This window comes from Petaurus breviceps, unplaced genomic scaffold (genome assembly GCF_028583685.1).
Source record: "Petaurus breviceps papuanus isolate PSGF00001 unplaced genomic scaffold, PetGlider_PUasm1.0 90681, whole genome shotgun sequence".
NCBI lineage: Eukaryota > Metazoa > Chordata > Mammalia > Diprotodontia > Petauridae > Petaurus > Petaurus breviceps.
The window spans coordinates 7,546,340-7,556,851 of NW_027187307.1; the positions used below are offsets into that span (position 1 = coordinate 7,546,340).

Sequence of the window (10,512 nt, forward strand, 5' to 3'; positions counted from 1 at the left end):
AACAACCAGAACCCCATAATCATAGAGTTACACTAGGAAACAAAAGCAAAAAGTCACACACATAATTATTAGAAATAATTAGATCAACATTAGATTGTGAGTTCCTTTTTGTATCCCCAGAACTTGGCACAATGCTTGGCATACAGTAGGTGCTTAATAAACATTTACTAACTGACAATTCCCTATCCCCGTGATGTGGCATCACGTGGGCATCTTCTGAACCTAGAGAAATGGGTGGATCCTGGGTGTTGTTGGGAAAATATCTGTGGTCTGATAACCCTTTCATTGTCCATTAAGCCTTACTAGGAGGTGGTGTATGTTTTATCTAGAAATAAGGTTGGCCCAATATAAGGATTCTGGAGGGCACATGAACTAAGACATTTCAATTGTCTCTAGGGAAATAAGCCAGCAACCTCATCACCTCAAAGGGGCTGGATAATTCCAAATGCCCCCCAGTCTGAAACAAATGCATTAGGTTGCACCAGAATATTAACCAACATTCATTCATTAATATGGATACTCTCCCATAACTCAATAACCTATGTTTTTGACGTAGTAGATTTTTAATCCTATTGAGTTAGGAAAAATATTATTTGAACATGCTAAATCTTCATGTTTTCATATTCAGTAATGTTTTATATACAGAATCTATGAGACTTGCATAACAGTCAAACCCAGTCTCATAGCAGCCAATCTGCAGCCCTGGGGGTGAGGAAACTTTTGGAGAGGCTTACCAAAAGCACCAGCTGCCACTCCACCAAAAGTCTCCAGCCTGGGCATTTGCTCTACCAATATCTAAGGCTTTCCTCCCCCCCTCCAGGGAAAGTGTGAGTCCCTGCAGGGCGCCAGAGACAAACACACTGGTATGAGTAAGGAAGTGTCCTGATTTGACTGTTCTAGCTAATGTTCCTTGATCCAAAAGGACAGGTCGCTCTGCCTCCTTCCTGGCTTCCATTGCCTAAGCCTTGAGAGGACAGGCTGCCCTGTATGGTTCCTCTTAATACAGGAAGGAAGTTTATTCCCTTCAGCAGTGACTAAATACTATCTTACTTTTTTTTCCTGATATGACAATGTCTTCTGAGTGACTCTGAGTGAGTCATTGCCCCCAAGAAACTCAAGTCATGCCTTATAGATGAGATGCCCATCTGCCTTGGTGGAGAGTTTCCATACTGGGAGTTCCCCACATTGAGGAAATCACAGTTTCAGACAAAAACAAAATCACAATTACTTGACAAGTGTCAAATGTCCTGCTCTGCGCTCTCATTGTAGACTGTGTGTGGCCCTAGCTTCTCAAAGGCTATGCTAACAGAGAACCAGTTCTGGTAGGCCCTAAAAGCTTGAGTTTGTGGTTGGAGGAGAGACTTACCACTGGGTTGGTCACTTAGTAAGAAACTTTTGGAGCCATAATGCCCTTGGAAAAGCATCTACTGTTCTAAGTTACAGAGCAGTTGGGATCTGCATTGCCTCTATACTGTCATCCCTCCCCCCCACTGAAATTACTTAATGTTTACTATGAATACTCAGATATGTACATGTTGTCTCCCTTATAGAACGTAAGGGCCTTTGAGGGCAGGGAATGTTTACCATTTGGAGCAAGATTAGGATTTCAGTCTCTTTATCCCCAGTGCCATGCACAGTGCCTGACACACAGTAGGTATCTAATAAAGCACAGTGCCTGACACATAGTAGGTATCTAATAAAGCACAACGCCTGACACATAGTAGGTATCTAGTAAATGTTTGCTAACTTACTTATTTGATGAGTGGAGGGATTATCTCCACTTACAAAATCACAGAACCTTGAAATTTTAGGGAAATCATTTGGTTCCACAGGGAAATTATTTTAATTGAGTGTACATTTCAGAGGAAGAAAAAAAGGAGTTGAATTCCATGAGTTTAGCTGAAAGGAGGGAAAGAGGAAGGAAGGAGGAAGGAGGGAAAGAAAAAGGAAGGAAGGAAAAAGAAATTGAGAAAAAAGGGAGGTAAGAAGGAAGGAGAAAGAAATGGAGACAAAAGGGAGGAAAGAAGGAAGGAGTGAAGGAAGGAAAGACAAAGAAATAGAGAAGAAAGGAAGGGAGGAAGGAAAGAAAAATGAATTCTGCTTGAGGCATAGTGAGTTTGAGGTGCCATTTGGAGCTTTGGTAATAGATTGTAGAAGAATGACTGACACTGGCTACTGATGACTATGGGAAGTGTGGAGAGGGGTCACCCACAGGAAAGTTGAGAAGAGGGTGTGGATTTAGATGAACAGCTCTCTGCCCCTCTCTCCTTGTGTAGATGATTTTCAAGAGTTGTTTGACATCCAAACTCCTAACCAAGTGGTCCAACCTTTGAAGGCGTTGTTATAATTCTCCTTTGTTTCCATTTCTCTGGCTTGGAAATCCTCAGATGCCTGACCCTCTGATTCCATCTTGTTCAAAACTCATTTCCAAGACCCAGAAGTTCTTGTCCCTTTTAAGTTCCACTTCTGCTCTGGAAAGACAGAGGACCAGAATTAAAACAACTACCAAAAATGTGGGTGGTGATTGCCTTTTAACAACTTGATTTCAAATCCTAATCTTGCTCCAAATGGTTAAACTAGGACCTCACCCTTTTTTCTCTCAGCTTTGTTGATGGGGCTGCCTTTGGGGCCAACATTTCCTCTGGGTTCCTCGAATGTATTTTGCCAGCTCATTTCCTGTTGGTCATTGCTAGTCTGTAGTGCCTGCTGGCCAGACTTCAGCCTGTCACCTCCTTCTCAAGGGACTTAGCACTGACTAGTAAGACTGCAGAAAAAACCTCCAGAAAATCATTTCTAATTACTGCAGTATCCATGCTTGAGCCGACCAGAAGCCTCACAAATCTAACCTCATTTCTCACTGGAGTGGAGAGCCTTAAAGCTGTCGGATGCTTTTCTTGATCCATGACACTGGGCCATTTTTCCCAATCTGTTTGGGTCTCACTAAGCAGCATTGTAGATTTCGGCTAAGTGGGAGGAGATGGTATCAGAGGGAGGAGATGGTAACCGAGGTTTTGAGACTTAACGGTCACTCGTCATGGGTGTTGTTTGTTTATCCAGCTTGAATGCTTCAGAAAATTGGATTTTGAGTAAATTTTTGCCCCTTTAGCTCCTCAGTTTCTACTCATTCCCATGAAAGAAATGCTGGTGTAAAATGGAGCTTGCTTGTTAATGCATGTGTGCCCTGAGTAAGCCCAGTGGACACACAGGCTGTCTGTCACTCTGGGAAACAGCAGGCATAGTCATCTGCCTCCAGAGAAAGATCACAGGCCAAAGTGGAAGGAAGCAGAGTGCTCAGAACCCCAAGGAGAGTTGGCAGGACTTGTGCTTAGCTCCCCTCTACGTGTGTCCTCCTCCCAGGGCATCAGCTTTCAAGTGACTACTTGGGCCTCTTTGTCTACTGAGTGCTATAGAGGAGAATGGAGAAGCCTTTGGGCCCATGCATCACTTAAGCCAACTTGGGAGTGTTTTGGCCTACTCTTGACTTTCCCTATGAGGGGGTAAAAAAAGAGTTCCAAGTTCTAAATCTGCTCTCTATGTCCTGCTGGAGTAGCCTTCTTTGGATTTGTCCTTTTGATGTGTGTTCAAGTTGTCTCCCAAGCAGCTGGGTTGTACTAACTCCCTAAGTGTTGAAGAAGGATGGAGGCAGAGGGAGCTCCCCTCTGAACCATTCATTTCAGAGGGGATGGGGTGGGCGGTGCCATGGGGGAGTGGAGCCATGGGGGAGTGGCTCAAGGATTTTGCTAAAGGTCCAGTTTGTCTTCACATCTCTTTTCTAGAATGTATTTGACTAGCCTAGCCTAGGACCGCTGAGAGATATCCAAATCATCTCTTTAGTACAATGATTAAATTTGATTTGGTTCTGCCTCTTTCCACAATGATCTCAAAGTCTCAGGTGAACAAGAATTTGGCCCACTCCCCAGAACTCGCTGAAATCTTTTGTTCTGCCAAACTACATACCTGATACTGTCAGGTCTGTTCCAAGCATGACGGGGAGGGTTGGTAACTGTGTGAAGCAGTAATTCCCCAGGCTGGATAACCACCCAAGGGCCCACTCAAGGTGATTTCATTCACCTAGATTGACTGGAAGGGGCCCAAGAATGTGGTACAGAAGGTCTAAGCACTTCTCTTACTCAGCAGATGACTAATACGCTCATGAGTCAATCACCAAACATTTATTAAGGGTCTTCTAGGTGCTGGGATACAAAAACAAAAACAAGAGTCCCTGTCCTCAAGGAGTTTCCATTCCTGCTGGAAAAGACAAGTAAATATGCACAAAATAGAAACAAGGTTAATAGAGATGGGGGGGGAGTAGCCATTCCCAGAGGCTCAGATGGAAGGAATTTGAGGCCTGGGGGCCCAGACTGCTAAAGCAGGCAGGAGATGGCAAGCTCTAAGCACCCCACCCCCAAATCTCTGCAGTTTTGGCGAGACTTGCAGAACAGCAGACTGCTATTCTCCCTTCAGCCACTGTATCAGAGGCACTGAGAACAGTATTTTGATATGTAGGTTGTTTTCATGAGCCTAATCAAGCCATTTGATTCTGTTAAGTGAGCTGGGATGTGGGAAAATCCTGTGCAGGCTTGACTGTCTGGAGAAGCTTATCAACATTGTGTGTTCACTCCTCTAGGAAATGATGGAAACAATTGTAGGTACAGGAGAGATATGGAAGGGATTTGCTGTGACTGATGGCACTAAATCAGCTTGCCTCCTTATACTCTGATTGCTTCATATATACCTCTCAGCAGTGCATTACAATGCAGGTATTAACACTTGAGTTTGGGGGTGGGGTGAACCACCATGGTCAGCGTGTGATCCTCAGTGAATCAAAGGAATTAGACAGGCCTCAATAATGCCAGTGTGGCACACGGTCAGGCCAGCACACCCCAAGTCTTTGATTGCCTGGCCCAAGTCATGCTGTGCTCTGTCCATGTCCAATGGAAAGGGACCTCCCAAAGTGCTGCCTGGGGAAGTGAGATGCTGCGCCTGATGCCCTGCTCAGCACTGTTGCCCTGTGCGGATGATGTGTGAGTATCTGCATGTATGTGGCAGGGACAGGAACAATGTCTTTTCATTAAATATTTTTCAGCACATTATGTAAAACACCAGTATGATAACAAATGAATGCCTCCCCCCCACACACACATACAGTTCTCTAAACATTTTAAGTATAATGGCTTGGACTTGTCCTTTTGTACTTTTAGAAGTGTTCTGAAAGGAAGGGTACATGCTTCAGAAGATACCACCAACACTTTCCAATGGGCTTAGTCAAGGTTTTGGAACCCTTTGAATTTGTCTTCATGGACGTAGATGGAGTCATCGTGTACAATGTTATTTCATTTTGGTTTGGTTCACTGAGCATCACTTCACACAGGCCTTCCCATATTTCTTTGAATTCTTCATGTTCGCCATTCCTTAAGGCACTGGAATAGTCTGTAGCATTCATATAGCACAATCTGTTCGGGCACTCTGTAATCACTGAGCACGCAGCTTGTTTCTGACTCTTTGCGATTACAAATAGTGCTGCTATAAGTCTTTTCCTTCAGGTGGATCTTTTCTTATTGTCAGAAAATATCCTTAGGATATAAGTCCAATACCAGGATCACTGGGTCAAAATGTATGGACAGTTTTGTAACTTTTCTTGCATAGCTCTAAATTGTTTTCTGAAACAAATGGAGCTGTCCACAGCTCCTCCAGCAGTGAATCAATTTGCCCATTTTCCCAGCCACTAAACCACCTTGAATTCTTCCATTCTTTGCTACCTTTGCCAGTTTGGTAACAAGTGTGGGGTCTTAATTCAACAGTCCTTTTCTTCCGCATTTCTATAATTTCTTTGGTGGTTTTGACCCACTTATTAGTATTTTATCTCTCCATTTAGACCTTGATCTTGTTTTTGTGTTCAGTGCTGCTTTTATTACATGAGACTTAAAAACCTACAAAAGACTAATAACCTCCTCAAAGCATGTTACACTGAATCATCGTTTATGCTTTACTTGCATTCATGTGTTTGTTACCCTGTTAAATTTCAGCCACTTGGTCAGTTTGGATGTAAAAGACCCTGTATAGTACTGGATTTCAGAAGAGGAAAAGATGAGATTTTGCAACCTCACTGAAAGCCATCTTTCATCATCAGGCTTAGTTTTGCAAGGAAGGTAATTTTAGGGTGCAAGCCAATCTCCTTTTCCTTGTTAAGCTTTTGAATTTTTTGGTCATGATTGTCTCATGCTAACATTTGGTGCTTTTTAAATGTGAATGGCTTCCTTCTGGCATACACTGTGGAACTTGGTCAATACATTATTTGTTGGTTTAAACTTGGGGTTTCTCTCTTTTTTAGTGGTTTGCATATTCTATCACTTTGTACCCATCCATTTGTTTCCAATATTTCTGGACACGTTTCTTGTATTATCTTCCTATCATGTGACTTGAACATACCACAACTGTTCAGTAGCAGCATACCAAAATTACAGAATATATTTTCATAAGGTGAATAAAGCCATGAAAGTTGGATGTGTAAAAACTAAAAAATTAAGTATCACAAACATCATTTATGGCACTTCAAGTTGTAGGCTGTTTTTTATAAGTAGTTCTCTATCTACTTCTACTTTTATTTATTGTCTATATTTCTAACTTCAAAATTATTTGGTCCTAGTATTTGCGTTCAGTCTTCATTACTGGAATTGTCAAGTGATCTTTTGCAAATTGCCAAGTATTTTTGTGTTGGAGGTAAGCACATGGATTAGTACCTATGGTTTATTAGTGCTATGATTAGCTTATTATGGAAAATGTGGAATCTCATTATGAAAGCTCATTCTGATGAAAATAGAAATACATGAGAAAGTTATACATCCCGGACAAAGAATGAATAAAAAATAAAAAGACAAAATCATAGCTTTGCACCCTCCAGCCTCTCAAATTTCTTCAGGTTTACCACTCTGCTCTATTCCTGTCACCTGCCTTCTGTCTGACCCCAACACCTAATGAATATAATCACTCTTTATCTCATCACCATTCCCTCCTACTTTTCTCTAATTTCTTGTGTATCAATTAAGCTAATAATAGGGTTTGGATGTCCTCCTTCAAGCATACAGGCAAAAAGTGCCTCCTTCAAGAAATAATACCATGCCTTTCTTGTCTAGCCTGGAAGAATATATAGACTATGACTATAATGGGCTTTTTGGCTTTATGGAGATGAGGGAAAGAGTAAGGTAGGATCATGTAAGCTGGCGAGAGACAGATTTGAGGATAGATGGAGTCACTTCATAACTATTTATGAAAGCAGAAGTGAAAAGGTTTGATAACAGATGTGATACGTAGGGTCACTGAGACTGAGGAGTTGAGAATAATACTAAGATTGTAATTCTAACAGACTGGGAGGTTGGTGGTACCTCATCAGTAAAAGGGAAATTATGGGGAAGGTTTGAAGAGAAATATACTAAGTTCTATCTTGATTTGAGCTAGTTTTAGGATGTATAGTATGAAATATCCAAAAATAATTGGTGATATGGGATTGGAGCTCAGAAGAGAGTTTGGGGCTGTATCTATAGAACTGATAATCATTGCATATATTGATGAGCTGATGAGATCACCAAGTGAGACAATACAGAGGGAGAAGAAAAGAGGGCCCAGGACCAAGCCTTGGTTAGTGACATAACCTTGATGAAGATCGAACAAAGGAGAATAAAAAGGAGAGGTCAGACTGGTAGGAAAAGAACCAGGAGAGAGAAGTATCACAAAAATTTGGACAGGGAAGAGTATCCAGGAGGAGAGGGTGATTGATAGTATTAAGGCTGCAGAAAAGTCAAGAGGGATGAGGACTGAGAAAAGGTCATTAGGTTTGGCCATTAGAAGATCGTTGGTAACTTTGTAGAGAGCAGTTTCAGTTGAATGATGAGGTTTCTCTACCTCTAACTTACTTAACATAGTGCTTGACACATAGGCCCTTGAGAAATGTTTATTGATTGATTTCATTCATACATAGACAGCCCCCCCCCCTTTTAAGTAAAAGTTTAGTTCTTTTTTAAAAAAATTGTCATGAAATCTATTACACTGAAAGGATAGAGGAAGAGATTGCTTGTAAGCCCAAGTCCCAGCCAGATCTTTTCATCTCGACCAGGTGAAGGCTTGTGAGTTCACTGGAACGTTGGAACACAGGCTTCTTGAGAACAGGGACTTTAAATTGATATTTATTTCTACAAGAATTATCTCTCTTTTTTCCTCCCCAACAATTAAAAGAATACTCACAACACACTGTCCAGCAAAACAAATTCCCTCCTTGGCCATGTCCAAAAATGGATCTCATTCTGCATTTTAAATCTCACACCATTTTGGCAGGAGGTGGGTGTCATGATTCATCTCAGTCCTCTAGACTCATGCAATAATTGCATTAGTCAGTGTTTGGAAATCTTTCAAAGTTGTTTTTCTCTGAAATGTTGTCATTGTGTAAATTGTTCTATTTCTGTTCACTTCACTGTAGTTCAAATCATAGAGATCTCCTCAGTTTCCTCTGAAACTGCCTACTGCCCTTTCCCCATTTCTGTTCTAGATCTAAGGTGAATACTGTAATTGGTCTCCCCCATTCATGATCCCCCTCTACCTTTTTGGTTAAACTGATCTTTTAACAAGCATCAGGCTTGGCACTGGGGAAACAAATGCTCCCAATAAATGACGGGAGAATTCCAGGCACGTAGTACCACACTAGCAAACAGTAGTTATCAAGGAAAGAAAGCTAAGCTATCAACCATATGAAAAATGTTCCAAATAACGAATAATTAGAGGAATGATAATTAAAGCATCTTTGAGGTTTTGCTTCATACCCCTCAGATTGGGCAAAGATGACAAAAGTGGAGAAAAACAAACTTTGGAGGGGCTGAGAGGAAAATAGGCACAACTAATGCATTGTTGGTGAAGCTGTGAATTCATCCAGTCAATCTGTAAAGCAATTTAGAATTATACTTCAAAGAGTTACTAAACTCTGCATACAATTTATAACTATATCACTACTAGGCCTATATTACCAGGAGATCAAAGAAAAAAGAAATCATATCACCAAACCAAAACTAAGCGATATGCCACAAGAAATGATAAAATGGACATTTCAGAGGAAATTGGGAAGATCTTTATAAACTGATACAGAGTGAAGTGAGAAGAAATAGGAAAATAATTTATACAACAATAACATTATAGAGAAAAACAACTTAAAATTTTTTTTAATGTTTATCTTTGTTCTTTTGGCCTCATAGTTTATCTTTGCACTGATCAATCATGAATCCAGAAGAATGAATATGAAACACCACTCACCTCCTGACAGAGAGGTGAAGAACTTAAAATTCAGAAAGAGACATACGTTTTCCAAAATTTGTTTTGTTGTATTACTGTGTTGAGAGCTGTGTTTTTCTTTTCTTTTCTTTTTTGAATTTGTTAATGGGAGAAAGGGAGATAGTGGAAGGACAGATACATTTTGTTAAAAAAATTATTTGAAAAAAAAGTAATATAGTATTTTAAAAATAAAATATAAAAAGAGAAAACAATATCTATAGAAATTGTATGCTGGAGGAAGATGGTAGAATAAAAAAGAGAGAGAGGAAAGACTAAGGGGATTCTGGATTAAACTGTTATCTTTGCAGAAGAAATATAAGGGAGAAAAAAATTCTGGAGAGAGAAAAACAACAAAAGTAAATTCAAGGAATTTGAGAATAAGCAGAGTCCATGGTAAAAGACAGGGATAAGATTTGTATAAAGAAAACAGACCATAGGGACTAAGTGGTAATTTTAAAGAGAAATAAAAAGTTCAAATTAATAACAGAATTTGATGAAGAATGTGCAAGCTCAACAATTATTACCCAGTATGTGAAAGGATTAGACTCATTATTTTTTTTCTTCTTCATATTTTCTCAAATCTGGTCCTATTTGGGATAGATTTCTTTTTTTTTTTCTTTTTTTAATTAATTAATTTATTTTTAGTTTTCAACAATTGCTTTTAAAAAATATGGAACACTTTATGAATTTGCACATCATTTTTGCACAGGGGCCATACTAAACTTCTCTGTATCATTCCAATTTTAGTATATGTGCTGCTGAAGCGAGCGCAATTAGATTCATTATGATAGCAAGTGAAAACTCAATGGTTTGATGCATACAAGAAAAAAAGTGAACACAAAGATGAATAGGGTGAATGAAATGCAAGAACTAAACGTATTATACTTCAAGTAATTCCGAAAAATCAGGGAGTTGCAAACATGCTTTCACTCAAGAGAAACAAGAAAGTTACATTACACTGAAAGGTACAATGACATTGTCGCCATAGAGCATCTGTGAACCAAATGGAATAGCATCTTCATTCATAAAGGAAAAGTCAACTGAATTACAAAAAGACACAATAATTGAAAAGACTTGAATCTTCCTTTTTCAGAGCCAGATAAATCTAACAGGTGAACAAGGACAAAATAGCAGGACGGATTGTTGAGAAAAAATATATTAGAAAACACTGGTGTTTAATGAGTTGGAATATTAAGGATA

General features: G+C 39.8%; 1 non-coding gene across 1 annotated transcript; it reads right to left on the bottom strand.

Annotated features, from left to right (window-relative positions):
• Positions 1-9,976: 9,976 nt before the first annotated feature.
• LOC138143988 (U6 spliceosomal RNA) lies at positions 9,977-10,083 on the bottom strand. The gene has a single exon (XR_011163836.1). It is a non-coding gene; the product is annotated as a U6 spliceosomal RNA (small nuclear RNA).
• Between the last annotated feature and the right edge of the window lie 429 nt (positions 10,084-10,512).